The sequence below is a fragment of the Callospermophilus lateralis genome, chromosome 4, assembly GCF_048772815.1.
Source record: "Callospermophilus lateralis isolate mCalLat2 chromosome 4, mCalLat2.hap1, whole genome shotgun sequence".
In the NCBI taxonomy this organism is placed as follows: domain Eukaryota; kingdom Metazoa; phylum Chordata; class Mammalia; order Rodentia; family Sciuridae; genus Callospermophilus; species Callospermophilus lateralis.
Window position 1 is genome coordinate 96,993,593 of NC_135308.1, and position 25,128 is coordinate 97,018,720.

Consider the following 25,128-nt stretch of genomic DNA (forward strand, 5'->3'; position numbering starts at 1 on the left):
TAAATGAAAGTTTTCCCTATTTTTTTTTAAAGAGAGAGTGAGAGAGGGAGGGAGGGGGGGGGGGAGAGAGAGAGAGAGAGAGAGAGAGAGAGAGAGAGAATTTTTAATATTTATTTTTTAGTTATCAGCGGACACAACATCTTTGTTTGTATGTGGTGCTGAGGATTGAACCCGGGCCGCAGGCATGACAGGCAAGCGCGCTACCGCTTGAGCCACATCCCCAGCCCCAAGTTTTCCCTATTTTAAGGTTTTAAGTCTAGGCCTGCAGGAAAAGAGGAACTTGATCTTTTTAAGAAGACTTTACAGTCATTATAATAGGCCCATAGTCCTTTCTTATGAAGATGTTTTTCATTTTCAGGCTTGATAAAAATGTTAAGAAAAGGGATGTGGGCCATCCATGGTGGTATGTACCTGTAATCCCAGCTACTCAAAAGCCTGAGGCAGAAGAATCTCAAATTTGAGGCCAGCCTGGGTAACACAGAAAGACCCCACCTCAAAATAAAAAAGTGAAGTGCCAGGGGTTAGCTCAGTAGGCCCTGGGTTCAATCCCCAGGACAAGAAAAAAGAAAAAAAGGGGTTATAGTAAACACAGACCTGATCTAACCCAAACCTCAGTAAATTTCCCTAACTTTTCTGACCCTTCTGCTTCCTCATCTATTTTAGTGATAAATTCTAACTCTTGAATATCTAACAACAAGAAGTGGTACTTTACACTCAGATCTGACAGTTCTTTTGATACATGGATCTTCCCCTTTTCTGTCCTCTAACATTTCAGATGTCATTTTGCTTTGTGTTTGGGGCATCCACTCTCTGGAAGTTACCAACACCCTTAATGGTAATTTCCCAATATCCATGTCCTGCTCCAACCTCTTATTTTTGCTGTAGCTCAATAGAGCCAATTGGTCAATTTTAATCCTTATATGCCCTTTTAAGTTGGTTACATAACTTACTCTTCTAAATCTTTTCTTCCTGTGTTTACCTGTCTTGGTTACTACCCAGTTACACACACACAAATCTGAAGTCAACCAGTCTCTTCCTTCTCATTCTCTCCAGGATCCCCCCATCAAGAGACCCATGAGATCCTTTAGAGATCTGCTTCTTCCCTTCTCATATCCTCCTCTCCATCCCTACTGCCTGTTTGTCCTTCATCTTGGTGCTTGGTCTCCTGTTAGGACCTCATAAGTGAATCCTCAGCACCACCTACAAACAAAAGATGTGTCTGCCAAAAACTAAAAAATAAAAAAATAAAAAGATTTCCAGGAAATGTAAATTGAATGAATTACTGAAGAGAAGAATGAATGGTAAACAATTTTCAAAACTGGTAGGAAAAAGATTTCATGCTTATTTCTAATGGGAGTGTGGGGAGATTAGCAGCCTAATGTGGGGGAAAATGAGAACTACTACAACTCAGCATAAACTAACATTAACCAAATTACAGTAGGTGAAAACAACTAAATACAACATTAGAAGTGAATTAATTTAGCCTAGTTGCAACTTTCATACTTGAATATATAATAGCAAATATACCTAGAACTTTAATATCACTGGTGCAAGAAGAAAACCTCCTTACATTGAAAACAAGAACCTGTCTTTTGGACTAGATTTCCAGATTATTTCCATAGTACAAAAAATTTTAGTTACATATACAATTAAAAGAAACACTGGAGAACCAAGACAATAAAAATCCCCACAGAATCAAAACTAAATGTCAAAAATACAGGACATTCCTGTGGACAAGGGAAATCAGCAAGAAAGAAAAGTGGCCTTTTCTAGGTCTAGAGAGGGCTTTCTGATGTAAAATGGTTGAATCAGAATTGGAAAGGCAACCAGGAGTTGAAGGCAGTGTCTTCCCAGAACCGGTTTCTGAAAGTGGGGGAAGGGGTCAAACATTCACTCTTTCCATTCAACATTTACTGAATGTTTCTCTGGGCAAGGTAATTGACAAAGGTCTCAGTTTTATCTTATGTAAAATGTCTGCTTACCAATGTTGTGAGGATAAGAGCAGCCAGTATTTATTAACCATATCACTTGCTTAATAATTTACAACTCCATGAGATAGGTTCGACTGCCATTTCACAGATGAGAAAACTGGACCACAAAGTAACTCTGAGATGGATGATCACAGCTTTGGAAACTAGGCTGTAGGATCTCAGATCCAGAAACTTCTGAACCACTAACCCAAGTATGCTGTAAAAAACATGTTCCCTTTCTTCTCAATTATATTCCTACCATCTCTGAAGTTAATAGAAAATGACATATCTCTAAAGCAACCTATGTGCCTGCAATGGTAAAGTAATTAACTGTCCTCATAACAGCCTTATAAAGTTGGTTTGGGTTTCAAATAAGCTTCAGTTTATTTTACAAGGAAAAAAATCACACTCAAATTATGTTGCTGACAGAAATGTTCCTGAGTCTGAGCTCAGGGTCAAATATTTTCCCAAGACCTAATTAATACAGTGGGGCACAGGGAGTGGAGGGGACAAAAGAACTTGACCATACAGATTTCAGATACATAGAAATAAAAAAGAATACTGTGAAACAGCAGCCTTAGAGCCTGTTGTCCATCAAGATTCTAGAATATTCTACCCACTGACTTTTCATCTCCAATCTCCCACAAAATACCAACAGAAGGTAGTGGAGTCCCTGTCTGTCTTTCCCACCCTAATTCCCCTTGATAAACCAAATCTTTTATTATATACACCATCTGATTATTAGAATGAAAACATTAAGTTCTATGGTATTTAAAATTTCCCAGGATACAGAAATTCTACCAGTAACTGAGATATGAAGAACTAAGAAAAACAATCTCAGTCTGTGTGCAAAACACCTCAGAGGCATTTTAAATACATGAAAAATAATAGCCTGAAGGAAAACCAAAATTTACTATGTTCAAGGTTTTTCATTTTCATGACCTGGCTCTTTCTATTCACTTCAGAAATGTACTGATACTGGTTGCCTTTCAGTATTTGTAATTTGGTCATCCAAAACTTAGGAGGAATGTGTTCATTAAACAATGAAAAGAAAAACTGGTTTTCAATTTTTATGGAATTTTTGGTGTGTATGTGCAAAACATTTAAGGACATTATTTTCCAGTCATAACCATTTCTAAACTAACCCTTAAATGGATCAGAACAGTAGAAATCACAAAAGAAGAAACAGATATGGTGCTGCTTATCGAATGTCTAGACTGCAGGCAAACCCCAAATACCAAAGAAGCATCCATGTGTCAAACCAGTATAGTTTTTTGAGCTATGCCTGGAGCCACATACCCAAAAAAAAAAAAACAAAAAAACACCAAGGAGGGGTTGTAACCAGAAGGTCAACCCCAGTTCACAGGAACTAGGGAGAAACTAGAAGGGTCAAGCTAGCTAGCCATTACCAGTGTCATCTTCCGGAGCAGTTTCCTCACCAGCCTCTTATAATATCTCTGAAAGGCTCAACCCCCTTAACGTTTGCTTCCTCAAGGTCATGCTAAGACAATGCATTTGAATACTTGAGTCGCACACACCTAGGCCAAAAAAGATTCCCTCTCCCAAAAATCATCGCATAAAATGCCATTAGCCTTTGCTCCGGAACTTCATCAGAAACTCCCAGACTTAAGGCTGGGCAACTAAATGTGTTCGGTTCTGCAACATCAATTATTAAAGGACTTTTCAAGTCTGGCAAACTAGCAATTCCAAAGCAGGTGCTTTCAGTGTACTTTTAATGATAAGGTCAAATTCATTTTAATTATTAAAAGAAAAAGAAAAAAGTTGTCTTTAAACTTCCTTGGGACAACGTCAGCAAGGGAAAACCAATGCTGGGATAAAACTGTAACAGGGTCCCTGTTTGGCTAAACAGTAATTCCTCCTCTTCTGAGTGCCTGCAGTAATGGAAGGTTACAAGGAGAAAATAAAAACAAAGAAACTGACTGGGGTCATAGTTACCAGCACAAACTCCGCACCACCTTCCCACCCCAAGAAACCCACCCCAACCAAAACAAACCTGCCCTTCCCGGTTTCCCCCTCCCACACCAAAGCACACAAAGCCTGCGGGCAAGCACGATTCGCCCACAGACCTGGCTTCCCTCAGCAGGGCAACCAGGAGCCCCGAAACTTCCCCACGGGGCTTTTCGGATGTCGTCCGGGTTGGGCCCCCTGGACGTGCGAGGACGCTCGCGTGGAGGAGGAGCTAGCGGCACTCACCCGTTTCCCCGAAAGCTGCAAAATGCCCCCCGCGTGCTCTCCCGGGGTCTCGCCCCCCCCCCCGCCTCCCAAACTGCGCGTCCCCTCGGCACGCGGCGACCGCGGAGAGAGACACCAGGCGGCAAATAGAAATGCTCCCTGGTGGATTTGTTGGTAAATAAGACATCACGGGTCGGGAAGAAAGAAAGTTCCTGTGAAGGGCGGCTCGCCAGGGCGAGGGCAGCGGGAGGTGAACCGCATCCCCCGCAGCCGCCTCCCTCACCTGAGTGGGAACAACGGGCCCCCGCGCCCGCCCGGCCCGCCTGGCGCCTCCCGCAGGCCGCGCCTCCCGCACGCCGCGCTGCCGGGGCTTGTTCCTCCTCATGGCTTTGCCCTGACGTAATTCAAACATGGCAACAGTTCGACTTCAAAGGCGAATCCACAGACCTCCCAGACACAGACTCCCGGGCCACCAGTAACGGCCCGAGAAGTCCGAGTCTAGCTCTCCCCGACCCTCGCCGGCCGCGGCCCCCGGAGCCTGGACTGAAGCGCTGGGGGCCCGACTCGGTCGCCTCACCCGCGCGCCTGGGGCAGGGAAGCACGCCGCCTCCCTGCGCACCAGCATGGCACCTAGCACAAGTCGCGCCGCCAAAGTTTCCCCACGAGGGCCTGAGGGACAAAAGCCCCTCCCGACACTCGCCCAAACTTCGGGGCCCCTGGCCCGCATGGCCCTCCGCCCGGCCGTCGCCCCGAGCGCCGCGGGGCCCGCACGGGCACATGCAGCTCTTTGTTTTCTGTCCAGCCCGGCGCTGCCTACGTGCAGCATCAAGGATGTCGGAGTGTTTCTCCAGGGCGAGACACTTGACGAGCACCTCCGGGAAGGGTCCCGACCCGCGTCCCGAGGGTCCGGAGCCCCGTCCTCCCCTCGGCAACGAGCCCATTTAATCAAAGTTTTGCAGTGTCCTTGATGAGAAACGCCCGGATTGCCCGCCCCGCACAGGCTGAGAGTTGGCGACTTTCACTCTGCTTTTTAAACTGGCAGGACGCCATCATCAGCGAATCACATTGTCCTGCCGGCCGGACCTGCCCGACAGCGACCGCATCCCACAGCTCACAAGGAGCTGGACATTCAGACCCGGAGCAGGATTGCTGCCCGAAGCACGTGGTCTGTCATGTTGAGCACAAAAAGCGGTGCCCTCCGGAGTTCGCTCGCTCCCGCAGCGCAGACAACGCCACTGCCTCCATCCCCCAGGAACTTAGCTTAACTGGCCATCTTAAACCGCGGGCGGTCACCCTCCGAATGGGAAGCCCTCGCGTAGCGCCCACACCTACGCTACAGGTGAATAAATGGGGAGCAAAACTTCGGGCTGCAAAGACACCTCGGCCACCAGCGGCTGTTGGGCGCGGTCCGCGGACAGCAGGCGTGTGGAAGCCAGGCTGTTTTTAAGCGACCGCGTGTTACTCTCATTGTCGCATCCGCATCCCCCCGGAGTTCGGCAAACAACGCCACGCCGCGTGCGCTCCCGAGAAACCCGGCGCTGACCACCGAAGGCCGATTTAAACCCCCTAGCGCCGCCAGCTCGGAAAGGAGATGGCAACTTAGTTTTCGAGCGATGGCGTTTATTGTCCACCCTATCAAAACACGCGCAGGGGGCTGCGATCAAACTACAGAACGAGGTTTCACCACGGCGCCCGACCCTCCTCGGGCTCGCGCCCAACGCGGACGCACGACCCCGGGCCGCCCCGCGACTGCCAGCAAGTCATTTTCCTCGCGGGCCTTCCAGCCACCGGGTTCCCTTTCGCTAGGAACACTGCGGCTGCGAAAAGTCATTGTCACCTTCAACGTGGATCCCTCAACTCCGCGACTCCTCAGTCATTTCCAGGATCCACTCACTTCCCCCGGCCCCCGACTTTCGGTTTACCTCAAATACCCTCCCCAATTATTAAGTACACGTTAAACATGTACACACAAAAGACCCCGGGGTCTGAAAATCACAAAAACAGCGCTCCCAGCAATGCCATCTCCAAGACAAAACTTCCTGTGTTTGTGTGTGCGTGTGTGTGTGTGTGTAAGGGCTGGGGGGAGGTGGGTGAGGTGAAAGAGGGAAAAAAAAAACACTCTGAAATCAAAGCCTTGTGAGACAGTTTTGCACCAGAGTAAATGATTAGAGTCACTCACCTTCCCAAAACTGCCGATCCACGCGCAATAGCGTCCCCGAGGTGCGGAGTGCACACCAGGCCAACCCCCTCCAAGCGCTCCCTCCTCAACTGCCTTGTCTAGAAAGATTGTCTCCTGCAGTTCTGCAGTTGCTACCGCCGGACGGGAAGGTGTAGATTCCTCTTTCCCTCTGCGCACGCGCGGCTCCCGGTACAAAATTCTCTTGAATCGAACTTATTTGCATACGGGCGCGCGCGCGTCGCGGACTGGGAGGGGAGAAGGCCGGGCAGCCGCGCGCGCTCCCGGGGCCTCTATTGTCCTTTTAAGGGGAGAAGTACTGCGGCGCGGGAAACGAGGCGGCCTGAGGGAAACGAGGGCGGGGACGGCTTACTACGGCGGACGTCACATAAACAAACGCCTCCTGGCTGGAGGCGACTGCGAAGGGGGAGTGGCAGGATGGAAAAGCGGAAAGGTTAGCAACAGGGGGAGAAAACTAGGCTGCGTGACGTGCTTTGCACTCCCAAAGTTCTTAGGGATCACGACTTGGCGTTGAAAAATAGTTTTAAAACTGCTTTGCAAAATCCTCACACCTGTGCCCAGGCTCTGGCGTGAGGTGACCGAGAAGGTGGTCTTGTAAGCACCGGACTGAAGTTAGACTAACCCCATGTTTGCTGAATTTTGTTTTAAATTGAGTTTTTATCTTTTAATCCTCCTCTACGTCAGCAAAGATTTAGTTTTCGTAGTTTGAATGAGTCGTTTAATGAAGTCCAATTTTGACATCCTGTCTATCCACCAACTCCCGCTTGCCCTTCTCACAGGGTAACCCAACCTATAACAATCCAGGGTTTTTTTTGTTTTTTGTTTTTTGTTTTTTTTTTTTTCCACTTTAGCAGTGAGATTTCAGGCCTCTCAGAATTGAATGGTTGTTAATTTCCGTGGGAACAGTGCCGCTTTCTTAAAAGACTAGTCGGTGGAAAGCCAGTAATCTAGGGACACGCATACCTCCTCCAGCTGCTTGTAAAAGGTGTTCCAGTCACCCAGAAATAATACCACTAACTGGTGGTCTTGGGAATTGAAAAAACAGTGAAATGCAGGCTTTTCCCTGTGGAACGTATAATAATCTAACAACCTAAACTATTTTAGACGCGGGGATGGGGGAATGGGGGGATGTTGGGGGGAGGGAGGCTGAAGTAACTTCTCAGATGGAAAATGAAAAAAGTAAAAGATTGTGATACCTCTTTATTCCAAGGACACATGTAACTCCAAAGACAGGCAGTCTGGTTAAATGGTAATGGGAGGGTGGGGAAAGAGGATGTTTTTTCCAGAAACTTGATATTGGTCCCAAGCTACGAAAGTGTGAAAATCAACCATAAAACTTTATCATCTGCTGACAAGTTTCACTGCTTTCACTGTAGTGTCAACAATAAGAATTTAAATAGATACTTCTGAAACGCTAATTTAATTCAACAGCCAGTTCATTGAACCTACATTACAAACCCACTTCTGAAGTCCTCAACTAAGGTTTTTGTTTGTTTATTTGTCTGTTTTTGTTTTCTTTCCTGTGGTACTGAGGATTTAACCCAAGACACTCTATGGCTGAACTATATCTGGAATTTGCAATCCTTCTGCCTTAGCCTCCAGACTTGCACCACCAAGCCTGGGTAAATATATTACCAGTATTTTGTGTGTGTGTGTGTTGTGTGTGTCTGTGATTTTTTTTGTGTGTGTGTGTGTTTGTGTGTGTGTGTGCCGGCCCTGGGGATGGAACCGAGGGTCCTGCATAAGTTAGGAAAGTGCTCTTCCATTATTGAGTTATATCCCCAGCTCAAGAGCAGGATTTTATCTTACCCATTTTTGTATCCCAGTGTCTAAGATAGAGCACAGAAGATTCTGAATACTGGATAATTGCTTGTGAAACAATAAATCAATGTACATTTTTAAATTTAAAAAGGTTGGGCAGGGTATATAGCTCAGTATACAACACCTGCCTAGCATGTGCCAGACCTTGGGTTCCATCCCCAGCACTGGAAAAGTAAACTTTTATTACGGAATTATCTCAAGTTAAAACATCTTTACAATTGTGTTTGACCTAAAATGAGTTCACTGTGGCTCCAGTGAAGCAATCTGTTAGCTTGTATTATTTATGTGACCTAAAATGAGTTTGGAGATTATAGTGACCAACTTTGATTGATATGATGCTGACACTGGAGTTTTTGAGACTAGATTCTTTGCTTCACTAATTTCCTCTGGGTTCTTTTCTCACAAACTTTGAAGAATAAAACCTATAGTCTATCACAGAAGAGTAAACAGAGCAGGATTTATTGAAGCAAAGATAGAAATCCTGCCATGCAGAAGGAGGCCTGATAGCAGAAAAACCATTTTGGTATGCCATCTTGGGAGTTCATGTTTGGTTCTGGGTAGAGCACGGAGCAAAATGTATGTCAAACAGGCATTGAAAAAGTATCAAGGCTATTGACTTCCTATAACTTCCAGTTGGTTCACCCCCACCTTCCGTTTTCCACCTTGGGGACAAAGGAGCTGGCTGCTGGGTGTCCTTACTGGTAAGCCCCAAGGTCTTTTACATTTGAAATAGGCCCTGATGGTGCTCATTCATATGTCTACTAGTTGCCTCCAGGTGTGGTTCCTGTGTTTGAATAAGACTGACCATTGACATTCTTATTCAATGCCATCTCAGTTCTTGTGGTAATAAAAATTTTAAATAGGTTTAAAAACTGTAAACAGTTTTTAACTGTGCAGTGGCACACACCTGTAAGCCCTTGGATCTGGAGGCTGAGGCAGAAGGACCAGGAGTTCAAAGCCAGACTCAGCAACTTGGCAAGACCCTGACTCTAAATAAAATATAAAAATGTCTGGGGTGTTTGGTGTTACTCAGTGGTTAAGCACTCCTGGGTCCAATCCCTGGTACCAAAAAATTAAAATAAAAAAAATAAAATAAAAACTATTTCTGGTCGGGCATGGTGGTGCATGCCTCAGCAAGGCTGAGGCAGGAGGATCACAAGTTCAAGGCCAACCTCAGCAACTTAGAGAGGCCCTAAGCAACTTAGTGAGACTCTGTCTAAATTTTAAAAATGTGGGACTGGGGATGTGGCTCAAGCGGTACCGCACTCGCCTGGCACGTGTGCGGCCCGGGTTCGATCCTCAGCACCACATACAAACAAAGATGTTGTGTCTGCTGAAAACTAAAAGATAAATATTTAAAAAAAAAAAAAATTCTCTCTCTGTCTCTCACTCTTTCTAAAAAATAAATAAATAAATTTTAAAAATAAAAAGGGCTGAGCCACAGTGGTAAAAGCCTTTTTTTTTTTTTTTTTTCTGTTTTCAGGCACTGGGATGGACCCCAAGGCTGGAACATGATATGCTAAGCAAGTACTCTGCCATTGAGGTACACCCTAGCCCATTACCCTCTAATTTTTTTTTTTTTAAAGAGAGAGTGAAAGAGACAGAGAGGGAGAGAGAGAGAGAATTTTAATATTTATTTATTTTTTTAGTTCTCCGCAGACACAACATCTTTGTTTGTATGTGGTGCTGAGGATCGAACCCGGGCCGCATGCATTCCAGGCGAGCATGCTACCACTTGAGCCACATCCCCAGCTCCTACCCTCTAATTTTTTAAAAGAACTTTAAACGCTGTTCTGAGTTGTCTCCAATACTTATCTGGTTAGTGACAGATCCTCCAAAAATAATTTTAATTAACTGCCTCTTAAAGTAGAAAAATTGAAAGTATCATAATATTTTTTAAACTTCAATTATTGCTAAACAGAGAGACATCTATATATAAAATAGAAAAATGTTCCCTAAGCCAGGTATGGTGGCTCAGGCCTGTAATTTGGGAGGCTGAGGCAGGAGGATGCCAGGTCCAAGCAATTTAGAGAGGCCTTAACAAATTTAGCAAGATCCTGTCTTAAAATAAAAAGTAAAAAGAGGATGTGGTGCATCAGTTAAATGCTCCTGAGTTCAATCTTTAGTACTCTCCCCCCCAAAAAACAAGTACCTTAAATGCCCTTTCTCTTGAAAATTATGTAATGCATTTACATGTGTATCTGTATGTGTCTATGTATGTGTATTTGTAGAAGTAGAGTTGTGGTTCTGTGGTAGAACATTTACTTAGCATGCACAGGCCCCTGAGTTTGATTCCCAGCTCTACAAAAAAGGAAAAAAAAAAAAAAAAAAATATATATATATATATATATATATATATATATATATATATATATATATATATATATATGTATGTTTGTAGTAATCCAGGGATGGAATGAGCTTGAGTGTGCTTTGAGTGTGCAAGCAATCAAGCAATGCAGGAATCACCATATTTAGAATATACCGTTTAAGAAAACCTAGAGGAGGCTGGGGATATAGCTCAATTGGTAGAATGCTTGCCTCACATACACAAAGCCCTGGGTTCAATCCCCAGCACCATCAAAAAAAAAAAAGAAAGAAAACCTAGAGGGCTAGGGTTGTGGCTCAGTGGTAGAGTGCTCCCCTCTTATGTTGGAGGCACTGCATTTGATCCTCAGCACCACATAAAAATAAAATAAAGATGTTGTGTCCATCTAGAACTAAAAAAATATATATTTAAAAAAGAAAAGAAAGAAAACCTAGAAGTTCCAAAGCTATAGAATTAATAACAGATGGCAAGACTTCCTCTGATTTCAAAGTAGAGGTCAAGAAGTAATCAGGGTAATTTTTATAGTAAGGGTAGCAACAAAAATTCTTAAGACAATTTTGAATTCCTCAGAGTCTTTTTAAAAAAAAATAAAAAACAATCACCTGCTATTTTTGAACAAGCAACCAGGTGCATTCCAAAGTTTCTTTTGTTCATTTTGTTGCTGGAACATGTTGTTATTGCTGTCCCTATCCAGGGCCAATAGCTCACTTATGGACTACTTTCAGATACTAATACGTAAACAGTCCAAGTGAATAGAAAAAAAATAAGTAATTTATAATATATATATTTAGATTATAGGATATTGAATTACAACATGCTAGGAAAATGTCTGAATCTTTTTAATGACTGTAGTGCTATGTTGAATTCATATAAGTTCTCAAAATTTTTGAAATTGAAAAGAGCTAATTAACTGGATTCTGGTTAAGCCAAGCATTTTTATTATAATGTAGTCTCTTGCTGTAGAATATCCTTAGTGCTTGAACATTTGCATTCATTTAGCAAATATTTAATTATCATAGCTATGTTCCAGATAGTATAACCATTTCATAACTGGGGCTCAGGCTCCCTCAACTCTTCTAATTTATTTCTCTATAATCCTATTTTTTTTTTTTTGAAGGTTCAATATGTCTCAATTGTAGCTGCACTTTATTTATTTATTTATTTATTTTTAAAAGAGAGAGTGAGAGAGGGAGGGAGAGACAGAGAGAAAGAGAGAGAATTTTAATATTTACTTTTTAGTTATCGGCGGACACAACATCTTTGTATGTGGTGCTGAGGATCGAACCCGGGCCGCATGCATGCCAGGCGAGCGCGCTACCGCTTGAGCCACATCCCCAGCCCAACTATAATTCTATTTTATTTGCTACCTTTCCTTCTCTAGAATGTATTGCCTTGTTTTGACATTAAATTCTTTTTTTTTAACCTTTATTTTGTTTATTTTTATGTAGTGCTAAGGATTGAACCCAGCGCCTTGCACATGCTAGGGGAGCACTGTACCTTACTGCTGAGCCCTGACATTTAATTCTTTTCAGCAACTTTAGAATTTCTGATAATATTCTTGGATTGAAAGATAAATCATACACAAACGATTGAAAAAGACAATTTTTGCTTGGTAATTAAGGATATTATCAGCAATTTAATAATATTTTTTATTTTTTTATTTTATTTTTTTTAAAGAATTTTAATATTTATTTTTTAGTTATCTGCAGACACAACATCTTTGTTCGTATGTGGTGCTGAGGATCAAATGAGGATGGAACCCGGGCCGCACGCATGCCAGGTGAGCGCGCTATCGCTTGAGCCACATCCCCAGCCCCTTAATAATATTTTTTAATGACAACAATAATAATATTTATAATGACAATTCAAACTATGGATTGTTTTTAAATGAAGGCTAAAGCTGGGCATGGCGGCACATACATGTAATCCCAGCAACTCAAAGCTGGGGCAGGAGGATCACAAGTTCAAGACCAGCCTCACAACTTAGTGAGATCCTGACTTAAAATAAAAATAAAAAGAACTGTAGATGTAGCTCAGTGGTAGAGCACCCTTGGGTTCAATCCCTAGTATTGCCTAAATAAATAAAAAAAATAAGTAAATAAACAAATAAATAGAAGGCCTATGGTGTTCTCATCAGAAGTATCACTGGGTAAGCCCAGTAGCACATACCTGTGATTCTAGCTCTTTGGGAGTAAAAGGATCCTAAGTTCAAGGCCAGCCTGAGCAACTCAGCAAGATCCTATCTCAAAATAAAAATAAGAAGAGTAGAAGTGTAGATTTTTGGGGTTTTTTGTTTGGTTGTTGTTGTGTGTGTGTGTGTGTGTGTGTGTGTGTGTGTGATGCTAGGGATTGAACCAGGGCTTTGTGCATGTGAGGCAAGCACTCTACTGAGCTATATGCCCAGCCCCTGGAAAAAAAAAAAGTATCACCAGTGAAGGTCTGAGGAGGTCCTAAATGAGGGGGACATCAATTTGGAAACTTAGTCATGGATAGAATCGCAGAATGCATCAATAAGCAAGGCACAGGTAAACATTTATTTATGGATAGCAAAGAAATTCACATTCAAAAGGAAATGTGGGGCTGAGCTTATGGCTTAGTAGCAGCACACTTGACTTGCATATGGAAACACTGGGTTCCATCCTTGGCACCACATAAAAGTAAATAAACAAAATAAAGATATTGTGTCCATCTATAATAAAAAATTTTTTAAAAATTTTAAAAAAGGAGGAAATGTGGGTGACACTCTCCTCTCAGAGATGAGTGACATGCCCAGGTTTGAACTCTGATTATGTATATGATTTTGCCTAAGCCCTTGTTACATTTTGCTGATTTAGAAAAATGTTTACAAACCTTCCTCGAAAGAATGAGTTTGCTTTATATATACTAACATAGAAAGATATTAGCAATACATTAAATGTATAAAAATTGGTTATATAAATTGGGGAGGTGGTGTGCATGCCTATAATCCCAGCAACTCAGGAGGCTAAAACAGAAGAATTTGGAAGTTCAAGGGAAGCCTCCGCAACTTGTGGAGGCCCTAAGAAATTTAGTGAGACCTGTCTCAAAATAAAAAATAAGGGACTGGGGATATAGCTCAGTTGATAGAGTGCTTGCCTCACATGCACAAGGCCCTGAGTTCTAATCCCCAGCAGCAAAAAAATAATAATAATAATTAATTAAAAATAAAAAGGCACTCAAAAACCTTAACACCAGTGGCTTGAGATGTAGCTCAGTTGGTGGAGTGTTTACCTTGCATGGGCAAGGTCCTGGGTTTGATCCCCAGCACCACAAAAACAAACAAACAAACAAAAACCTTAACACACACACACACACACACAAAAAAAAAAAAAAAAAAAACAATAAATGGGCCAAGGAAATGAACAGATACTTCTCAGAAGAGAATATACACTCAATCAACAAACATATGAAAAAATGTTCAACATCTCTAGAAATTAGAGAAGTCCAAATCAAAACTACTCTAAGATTTCATCTAACTCCAGTCAGAATGGTACCTATCAAGAATACAAACAACGGGGACTGGGGATGTGGCTCAAGTGGTAGTGTGCTCACCTGGCATGCGTGTGGTCTGGGTTCGATCCTCAGCACCGCGTACAAACAAAGATATTGTGTCCACCGATAACTGAAAAATAAATATTAAAATATTCTCTCTCTCTCGCTCTCAAAAAAAGAGAAAAGAAACCCTAAAAAAAAAAAAAAAAAAAAAAGAATACAAACAACAACAAGTGTTGGTGAGGATGTGGGGGAAAAGGCACACTCCATACATTTCTTGTGGGAATGCAAATTGGTGCAGCCAATCTGGAAAACAGTATGGAGGGAGATTCCTTGGAAAACTTGAAATGGAGCCACTATTTGACCCAGCTATCCCTCTCCTTGGTTTATACCCCAAGGACTTAAAAACAGCATACTATAGGGCTACAGCCACATCAATGTTTATAGCAGAACAATAAATTGTGGAACCAACCTAGATGCCCTTCAGTAGATAAATGGATAGGGAAACTTTGGTATATACACAATGGAATATTACTCAGCATTAGAAGAGAATAAAATCATGGCACTTGCAGGTAAATGAATGGAGTTGGAGAATATAATGCTAAGTGAAATAAGCCAATCCCCAAAAATCAAATGCCAAATGTTTTCTTTGATATGAGGATGCTGACTCATAATGGCGATGGAGGGAGCATGGAAGGAATGGAGGAACTTTAAATAGGGCAAAGGGAATGGATGAGGGGAAAGGGTACAAAATGATAGTGAATTGAGTTAGACATCATTACCCTAAGTACATGTATGAAGACACAATGGTGTGAAAACACTTTATGTGCAACCAGTGACTTGAAAAATTGTGCTCTAAATGTGTAATATGAAATGAACTGCATTTTGCTATCATGTATAACAAATTAGAATAAATAAATAATTTAATCAAGAAAAAAATAAAAATAAAAAGAGCTGGGGAAGTGGCTCAATGGTAAAGTCCCTCTGGGTTCTTTAGCAAAAAGAAAGATAGAAAGGAAGGGAGGTAGGGAGGGAGGAAGAAAAAAAAAGAAATTAAACAGACTAGGGCATAACTCAGCAGTAAAGCATTCCTGAGTTCAATTCCCAGTTTAAAAAAAAAGAAAAGACTAAACCAAGAACTTTATTCCTCACATCATAACAAGTGTTTTGTTACTTATTTATTTAAATCTCTTTTTTTAAGATATTTATTTTTAGTTGTAGTTAGATACAATATCATTAATTAATTATTATTATTATTTTTTAATGTGGTGCTGAGAATCGAACCCAGGGTCTCTCCTGGGTGCTAGGTGAGCACTCTACCGCTGAGCCACAACCCCAGCCCCTAAATCTCTCTCTCTCTTTTTTTTTAATTTAAATCTCTTTGACCTTCAAATAGTGAGTGGTAAGAGAAAATCAGTAAATTTTACATTGCAAATTACAGAATTGGTTATTCCATCAAAGTTACCCCAATCCTCCAACAACTGCTGCCAGTTAAAGGTATCTATTTCTCTCTCCTTGAGCCTGGTGTGGTGGTGTGAAGCCTGAGATAGGAGGATCTCAAGTTCAAAGTCAGCCTCAGCAATGGCAAGGTGCTAAGCAACTCAGGGAGACACTGTCTCTAAATAAAATACAAAATAGGGTTGGAACTATGGCTCCAGGGCTCCTGAGTTCAATCCTCAGTACAAAAAAAAAAGTATCTATTTCTCAGTAGAAATTAACTTTTTTTCAAATTTCTAAATTTAAAGGACTATTAAAATATTATTACAAAGAGTATTCTCTGAATTCATAGAGATTTTAAGTTTTATATCACCATCTTTTTTCTTTTTTTGGTAATATGTATTGAACCCAGTAACACATTGACACTTTACACAACAGGCCTTGTTTTTTTTTTTTTTTTTTTTTTTGTGGTGCTGAGGATTGAACCCAGGGCCTTGTGCATGTGAGGCAAGTACTCTACCAACTGAGGTATATCCCCAGCCCTATATATTTTTTTATTTTGAAACAGGGCCTCACTAAATTGCCCAGGCTGACCTTGAACTTGGAATCCTCCTGCCTCAGGCTCCCAGTTGTTTTGATTGTAGATGTGGGCACCTTGCTGAATGAATAGCATATTTTTAAAAAAACTTTTTGTAGTTTGTAGATGGACAAAATGCCTTTTATTTTATTTGTTTATTTTTATGTGGTGCTGAGGATTGAACCCAGTGCCTTACACAAGCTAGGTAAGCACTCTGCCTCTGAGCTACAGCCCCAGGCCTGAATAGCATACTTTTAAGAAGTAAAATTATCAATATTGGGCTGGGGATGTGGCTCAAGCAATAGGTAATGTGCTTGCCTGGCATGCGTGCCGCCCGGGTTCAATCCTCAGCACCACATACAAACAAAGATGTTGTGTCCGTCGAAAACTAAATTCTCTCTCTCTCTCTCTCTCTCTCTCTCTCTCTCTCAAAGAACACATCCCAGGGCTGAGATTGTGGCTCAGTGGTAGAGCGTACCTCTACATAAAAATAAATAAATAAAATAAAGGTATAAAAAAGTAAAAAGAAGTAAAATTATCAATATAAAAATTAATTTAAGGACCCTGGAAAACTAGAATGAATTTATAGCAGAGTAAATTAGGATAATGACGGTGATGGGAATAATATTATAAAAGCAATAACAAAAGGGGATTGTTTTATTGTGAGAATTGATCCAGTGGTCTAATGCATGCTAGGCAAGTGCTCTACCAATTAACTACTGGGGGTGGGGTGAGGGTGGGGAAGGGGAGCTGTATTTTGACTGAGCAAGATAGCTATGTGAAGAACTATCACTAGAAGAGCAAATGGACTCTTTATTTCTTCTTGTTTTATACTTTGGAACAAATTGGTCTTGAAAATCATAAGAGCCATGTGTCCCACACCTGTAATTCCAATAACTCAAGAGGCTGAGGCAGGAGTATCCCAAGTACAAGGCCAGTCTCAGCATTTAGTGAGATCCTGTCTCAAAATAAAAAGAAAAAGGGTTAGGGATTTTCCTCAGTGGTAAAGCACTCCTGGGTTCAATCCTTAAAGAAGGAAGGTAAGAAGGAAAGAAGGGAGAAAGGGAGGGAGGAGGGAAGGAAGGAAGGAAGGAAGGAAGGGAAGAGGGAGGGAGAGTAGGTAGATACAAGTATGTTGCTAAACTTAGGAGAATTTTTTTTTTTTTTTTTAAAGAGAGAGAATTTTAATATTTATTTTTTTAGTTTTTCGGCGGACACAACATCTTTGTTTTTATGTGGTGCTGAGGCTCGAACCTGGGTTGCACACATGCCAGGCGAACACGCTACCACTTGAGCCACATCCCCAGCCCAAAATTTTTCTAAATATACAAATATTCCAAGAATGGTTCAAGATATACTCAGAAGACAACTCCCCATCACTAATGATATTCACTACACAAAACCAAGATCAACATCCTTCAAGAATTCCATTTAAGAGTGGGGGTTGTGGCTCAGTGGTAGAGCACTTGCCTAGCATGTGTGAGGCACTGGGTTTGATTCTTGGCACCACATTAAAGCAAAAACATATAAAACAGGGGCTGGGGATGTGGCTCAAGCGGTAGCGCGCTCGCCTGGCATGCGTGCGGCCCGGGTTCGATCCTCAGCACCACATACAAAAAAACAAAGATATTGTGTCCACCGATAACTAAAAAATAAATATTAAAAAATTCTCTCTCTCTCCCTCTCTCTTTAAAAAAACAAACAAAAACAAATAAAATAAAGGTATTATATCCATAAAAAGAGGGAGGGAGGGAGGGAGGGAGGGAAGGAAAGAAGGAAGAAAGGAAGGAAAACATTCAAGCCAGGCATGGTGGTACAATCCCATAATCCCAGAGATTTGTGAGGCTGAGGCAGGAGGATCACAAGTTTAAGGGAAGCCTCAGCAATTTAGTGAGGCCCTAGGTAACTTAGCAGGATCCTATCCCAAAAGAAAAAATGAGGGCTGGGGATGTGGCTCAAGCTGTAGCTCGCTCGCCTGGCATGCGTGCGGCCCGGGTTCGAACCTCAGCACCACATACAAACAAAGATGTTGTGTACGCCGAGACTAAAAAATAAATATTAAAAAAATTTCTCTCTCTCTCTTTCTCTTTCTCTCTCTCTCTTTCTCTCTCTCTCTCTCTAAAAAAAAAAAAAAAAAATGAAAAGGGCTAGGGATGTGGCTTCTGGTTAAGTACCACCCCTGAGTTCAATTCCTGGTATTTCCACCCCCACCTCCCCACCCCATCGCCCCCCCCCCACAAAAAGAAAGAATTCCATTGGATTAATTGCATTATTTACAATACAAATGTAGCTGGAGATGTGATCAGTGGTAGAGCATTTGCCTAGCAGGTGTGAGGTCCTAAGATTTGATCCCCAACCCTTGCAAAAAAATGAAATAAGGCTGGGCACAGTTGCTCACACCTGCAATTCCAGCGGCTCTGGAGCTGAGACAAGAGGATGGGGAGTTCAAAACCAGCCTCAGCAATAGCAAGGTGCTATGCAACTCAGTGAGACCCAGTCTCTAAATAAAATACAAAATAGGGCTGGGGATGTGGCTCAGTGAAGAAGAAGTTAACTAGTTAACTAGCCTTTGAACTCTTGTCAAACCTATGAATCTGTAATTGCATGGTGAAAGGAAATCGAGGAACCAGGAGACAGGCGAGCAAGAAATGAAAAAATGGAGACCAGGCAGAGATACACACAAGAGTTTATTTGAAAGAGCTGACAAATAAGGCCATCTCTCTATAGGAGAGAGTCAACACAGGCTTGAGGTTTGAGACTTTTATGAGGGAGGCTCAGGGATTAGAGCCAGGTGGGTCCTAATGTGGGCAGCTAAGGGTGGGGTTGGTATAAGGGAGTGGGAAGCCTTTCTCAGAAAGGCCTTTAGGCGCCAAAAAGCAAAATTTTTTCTTAAGATTGCGGCTGTCACTTAAGATGGCTGTTCAGATGCTAAGCAAGGATCTTACACATGGGATAAGTGAGTGGTACAAACAATAAGTGCCTTAAGCTCAGGACAGTGATTTATCATTGTAGCATGAGAGGTTATAAATATCTTTTTGAAGAGGATGGGATTTGAGCATGGAATTCCTTCATTTATCCATTCAACAGATACTGAATATAAACTATGTTCCAGGCTCCCACAATAAAATGAGAGCAATATAAGAATAATATGGAATGCGAAAGGCAGGTAGTCCAAGTAACACACAAATATAATTATATAAACAATGACAAATAAAAAAGTACCAGCAGGCTGGGCGTGGTGATGCACACCTATAATCCTGGGGGCTCAGGAGGCTGAGGCAGGAGGATCTCAAGTTCAAAGCCAGTCTCAGCAACAGTGAGGTGCTAAGCAACTCAGTGAGACCCTGTCTCTAAATAAAATATTAAATAAGGCTGGGGATGTGGTTCAGTGGTAAAGTTTCCCTGAGTTCAATCCCAGGTACAGGGAGGGGTTGGGGGGTTGGGGGTGGTGGTGCTGGGGGTATTGTTCCTCCAGTCCTATAGTGTTTACTTCCTGGAATAACCCCTGTTCTATCTCAGGTTGTTACTGAAGGCAAGCATGTTATTTTTGTGTGTGTGTGAGAGAGGGAGGGAGAGAGAGAGAGAGAAAGTTTTTAATATTTATTTTTTAGTTATCGGCGGACACAACATCTTTGTCTGCATGTAGTGCTGAGGATCGAACCCGGGCCGCACGCATGCCAGGCGAGTGCGCTACCGCTTGAGCCGCATCCCCAGCCCTGGCAAGCATGTTATACAATCAACAGATGAACAAGTATGCAAGCAGACACACAAAGAGAAAGTCAAAGAAACCAGCTGCATTGCCATTTCTAAGAGCTTTGGGAATAAAATATCTAGGACTATAGAATAACTTAATATTTTGTTGGCATTTAATTAAAAAAATAAAGAATTTGAATTAGGGCTGGATTGTAGCTCAGTGGTGGAGTGCTCGCCTACCATGAATGAGGTACTGGGTTTGATCCTCAGCACCATATAAAAATAAACTAAAGATATTGTGTCCATGGACTAGGGCTGTGGCTCAGCAGTAGTGCACTTGCCTGGCATGTGTGAGGGACTGGGTTCGATTCTCATTACTGACTATAAATAAATAAAATAAAGATCTATCAACAACTAAAAGAATGTTTTTAAAAAAAGATATTGTGTGCACCTAAAACTAAAAAATATTTTAAAGAATTTGAATAAGGACCTGGAGTTCTATGTAGCTCAGCGGTAGAGTGCTTGCCTCATACGTGTGAGGCACTGGGTTTGATTCCTAGCACCATATAAATAAGCAAATAAAATAAAGATCCATCAACAACTAAAAAATATTAAAAAGAAGAATTTGAAACAAAGTACATTAATTTTTAAAAATAGAATGCAGTCACTGGATACAGTGCTGCGTACCTATAATGCCAGCAATCTGGGAGATTGAAGCAAAAGGATTACAAATTTGAGCCCAACCTGGGCAATTTAGTGAGACACTGTCTCAAAATAAGAAATAAAAAGGGCTGAGTGGTAGAGCTACCTCTGTAGCTCTGTAGTATAAGGTCCTTGGGTTTAATCCCCAGTACCATACCAAAAACAAATAAATAAATGAAAGCAATTTTAGAGCTTGGATCAGCAAATAAAAGTTGTTCATTTCAAGGTTTCTGATTACACTGTTAATTATGTAGTATATCTAGACATACTGGTATACCAATTAGTATTGTCAATTTAGTGGTGCATTGATGTTGCAAAGATGGGAATACAAATTAAAGCAGATGAAACAGTCAGTGAGTGAACATATTGCATTCCTGGCAATGGCTGGAAAAGATGGTATCTTTAGAGAGAAGCATATTGCATACTGTCTTCCTAGCAGGCAAGGTTTAGTATTTGAACATATCTTAAGTTTTTCTTACAGGAATAGGGCTAGGAAACATATTTTAGGTTGTGCTGAAAATAGAGAAGCTTGTTAATACTCAAACAATTTGGTGAGAACCAAAACTCTACTGAACTACAATAATAAAATCTATAACCCATACTTACATTAATAATATACAATATAGGGCTGGGGATGTGGCTCAAGCAGTAGCGTGCTCACCTGGCATGTGAGCGGCCCGGGTTCGCTCCTCAGCACCACATACAAACAAAGATGTTGTGTCCGACGAAAACTAGAAAATAAATATTAAAATAATTCTCTCTCTCTCTAAAAAAAAAAAATCTTAAAAAAAAATAATAATAATATACAATATAAGGGCTGGGGATATAACTCAGTTGGTAGAGTGCTTGCCTTGCATGTACTCTACCCTGGGTTCAATCCTCAGCACCACACCACAAATAATAATAATAGTAATATACAATATAGTAATAGTAATAATACTACTAATAATAATATACAATATAAGATTTTGTGGAAGATAATCAGGGAGTCTAAGGTCTTTAAAACTGTATCTGGAAAGAAGAAAGAAAGAGAGAGAAAGAGAGAGAGAGAGAGAGGGGGAGAAAGAAAGAAAGAAAGAAACCTTTTAAAATATTACATTCCTGCCAGACATGGTGGCATAAGCCTGTAATCCCAGCTATTCAGGAGGATAAGGCAGAAGGATCAAAAGTTCAAGGTCCACCTGGGCAATTTATCCAGACCCTGTCTCAAAAAAAAAAAAAAAAAAACAAACCTGGAGTTGTGGTAGAGCACTTGCCTGGCATGTGTGAGGCCCTGGGTTTGATTCTCAGCACCATATATAAATAAAATGAAAGATTCATTTGCAACTAAAAAAACTTTAAAAATATATTAATTACATTCCACAATGTCTTCAAATCTAGAACTGTTGCTAGTCCTACTAGAATAAATTTTGCATTTTAAATAATTATTTTTGTTCAAATTCCTGATGTGGAAAACTAAATAAACACAAAATATATTTCTGTTAATCTGTTATCTTTTATTATAATTGATGTAAAAAAGAAAACTTATAAACTTTTCTTTATTTTTTTGTGAATCATAAATATTATTTTAAAAGAATGCTGTACCTTCTAATACAAATTTTTTTTTTTTTTAAAGAGAGAGTGGGAGAGAGAGAGAGTGGGGGAGGGAGAAAGAGAGAGAACTTTTTAATATTTATTTTTTAGTTCTCGGCGGACACAACATCTTTGTTTGTATGTGGTGCTGAGGATCGAACCTGGGCCGCATGCATGCCAGGCGAGCGTGCTATCGCTTGAGCCACATCCCCAGCCCCTAATACAAATTTTTTTGAGGAAGGGTTATATGGGGTGGTGGAGGTGGGAGGGTCTCCCTCTGTTACCCATGCTATGTTTTGGCACCAGGGGACAGCACCCAGGGGTGATTAACCACTAAGTAGATACTTAAACACTGAGCCAGATGCTCAGGCCCTTTTATTTTAATTTTGCTACAGAGACTCCCTAAATTGCTTAGGGCCTTGCTAAATTGCTGAGGCTGGTTTGAACTTGTGATCCTCTTGCCTCAGCTTCCTGAGTCAAGTGGCTGGGATTACCGGCATAGGACACCCACTGAGCGGCCAGGCTAATCTTGAACTCCTGGACTCAAGTGGTCCTCCCAATTCATCCTCTCTAGTAGGAGAATCTACAGGCGTGCAGCCACCTTGCCCTGGCAGGAATACTGCAATTAAAAGATGAAATATTCGGTAGTACAGCACTTGCCTAACTTGCATGAGGTCCTATGTTGGAATCCCACCTTGGCATTAAAAAGAAAAGAAAAGAATAAAATTTAAAATTCAGCTAGTCAAGGTGGCTCATGCCTATATAGCCCCAGAGCTTGGGATGTAAGGCAGAGTGATCACTTGAATCCAGGAGTTTGAAACCTGCCTGAGAAACATAGATGTCTTAACAGCATCTCTAACCCATCTTGAAAAGAAAAAAAAAAAAAAAAGATAGAAAGAAAGAAAAGAAAAAAGAACTGGGTATGCTGGCACCGGTCTATAATCCTAGCTATGCATGAGGTTGAGATAGGAAGATCTCAAGTTCAAGGCCACCTCCCAATTTAGCAAGGCCCTAAGCCAACTCGGTGAGACTCTGTCTTTAAATATAAAATAAAAAGGGCTATCGAAGTGGTTCAGTGCTTAAGTTCCTCTGGGATCAATCCCCAATAATAACACAATAACACACACACACACACACACAAATAACAACATAAAAATTATTTTTTTCAATTTTAAACATTTACTTTTTAGTTGCAGTTGGACACAATACCTTTATTTTATTTATTTATTTATTTTTATGTGGCGCTGAGGATTGAACTCAGGGCTTCCCATGTGCTAGGCGAGCCTGCTACTACTGAGCCACAACCCCAGTCCCATAAAAATTAATTTTAAAAAGGCTGGGGATATACTCCAGTGGTAAAGTTCCCTGAGTAGTTCAATTCCCACTACCAAAAATTAATTAATTAATTAAATATAAATTAAATTTATATTAAATAAATGGGTTCAAGCCACAGTACCACACAACAACAACAACAAACAATTAAATTAAACTGGGCATGATGGAGCATGCCTATAATCCTAGCAACTCAGGAGCCTGAGGCAGGAGGATCACAAGTTACAATTTAGGGAGATCCTGTCTCTAAATAAAAAATAAAAAGGGCTAGGGATAAAGCTCAGTCCTCAAATGAGAGGAAACAGAACCTTTGACCTTCTGAGTTCAGTTTATTTCACTTAACATAATGCTCTCAAATTCTATCCATTTTCCTGCAAATGACATAATTTCATTTTTCTTTATGGCTGAATAAAACTCCATTGTATACATATAACACATTTTTCTTTGGATTAATTCTTAACATCAGTAAAGTACAAAAAAAGTTAGTTTGAGGGGCTGGGGATGTGGCTCAAGCGGTAGCGCGCTCGCCTGGCATGCGTGCGGCCCGGGTTCGATCCTCAGCACCACATACAAACAAAGATGTTGTGTCCGCCGATAACTAAAAAATAAATACTAAAATTCTCTCTCCCTCTCTCACTCTCTCTTAAAAAAAAATAAAAATTAAAAAATAAAAAAAAATTTAAAAAAGTTAGTTTGAGCTGGAGGTATACACTTGTGGTACAGCGCACTTGCTTGCATGTGTGTGAGGCACTGAGTTTGATCTCCCAGTACAAAGAAAGAAAAGTTAATTCACGGGGCTGGGGATGTGGCTCAAGTGGTAGCGCGCTCACCTGGCATGCGTGCGGCTCGGATTCGAGCCTCAGCACCACATACAAACAAAGATGTTGTGTCCACCCAGAACCAAAAAAAATAAATGTTAAAGATTCTCTCTCTCTCTCTTAAAAAAAAAGAAAGAAAGAAAGAAAGTTAATTCACCCCAAAGAGTGTAAATAGAAATAAACATATATAAATATTCTGAATTTTATAAGATTATTTGTTTATAAACTTTGTAATAACTTTACTCATATGGTTAAATGTAAATTGAATTAAGAACTTTTTCTGTTTTCAGTACTAGGATTGAACCTAGGGCCTACTGAGTTACACCCAAGCCCTTTTATTTTTTTGAGACAGGGTCTCCTTACATTGCCCATTCTGCTTTGACATTGGAATCTCCCTGCCTCCCAAATAGTTGTAATTACAGGCCTATGCCACTGCACCCAGTTTAGATTTGGTCATTTATAAATGTGTTACATAATATTTCTGGTTGGTTACCATTTAGAAAAAGAGAAACTCATATTTTATTATTGGGAGTATAAATTATTTGTTCCTTTAAGACAGTAATTTAACATTATCAAAATTTAAAACTCTTTCACTTCTGAGAATTCCCCTTAAGATATACTTCTACAAGGAGAAAGAGATACATGTATATCATTGTAGCATAAGTTGTAATAGAAGTTAAAAATAGAAACAACTTAAATGCCCATAAATATGGAACTGGTTAAATAAATAATGGTTTATCCACAAAATAGACTTCAGTGTTATTGTTACAAAGAATGGGTTTGCTTTATATATACTAACAGAGAAAGATATTAACAATACATTAGGTCCATAAAAATTGATTACATAAACTGGGCATGGTTTATAGGTGCATGCCTATAATTCCAATGACTTGGGAGACTAAGGCAGGAGGAGTACAAGTTTGAGGCCACTCTCAGTAATTTAGCAAGCCCCTAAGCAATTTAGTGAGACCCTGTCT

General features: G+C 41.0%; 1 protein-coding gene across 1 annotated transcript in view; it reads right to left on the reverse strand.

The window, feature by feature from the left end:
• Positions 1 to 6,496, reverse strand: part of Sinhcaf (SIN3-HDAC complex associated factor) — a 32,932-nt gene extending 26,436 nt beyond the window's left edge. Inside the window, exon 1 of the mRNA XM_076852745.1 lies at positions 6,343 to 6,496. The gene's annotated coding sequence lies outside the window, so the exon portion shown is untranslated. The remainder of the gene's footprint in view (positions 1 to 6,342) is intronic.
• Positions 6,497 to 25,128: the final 18,632 nt, after the last annotated feature.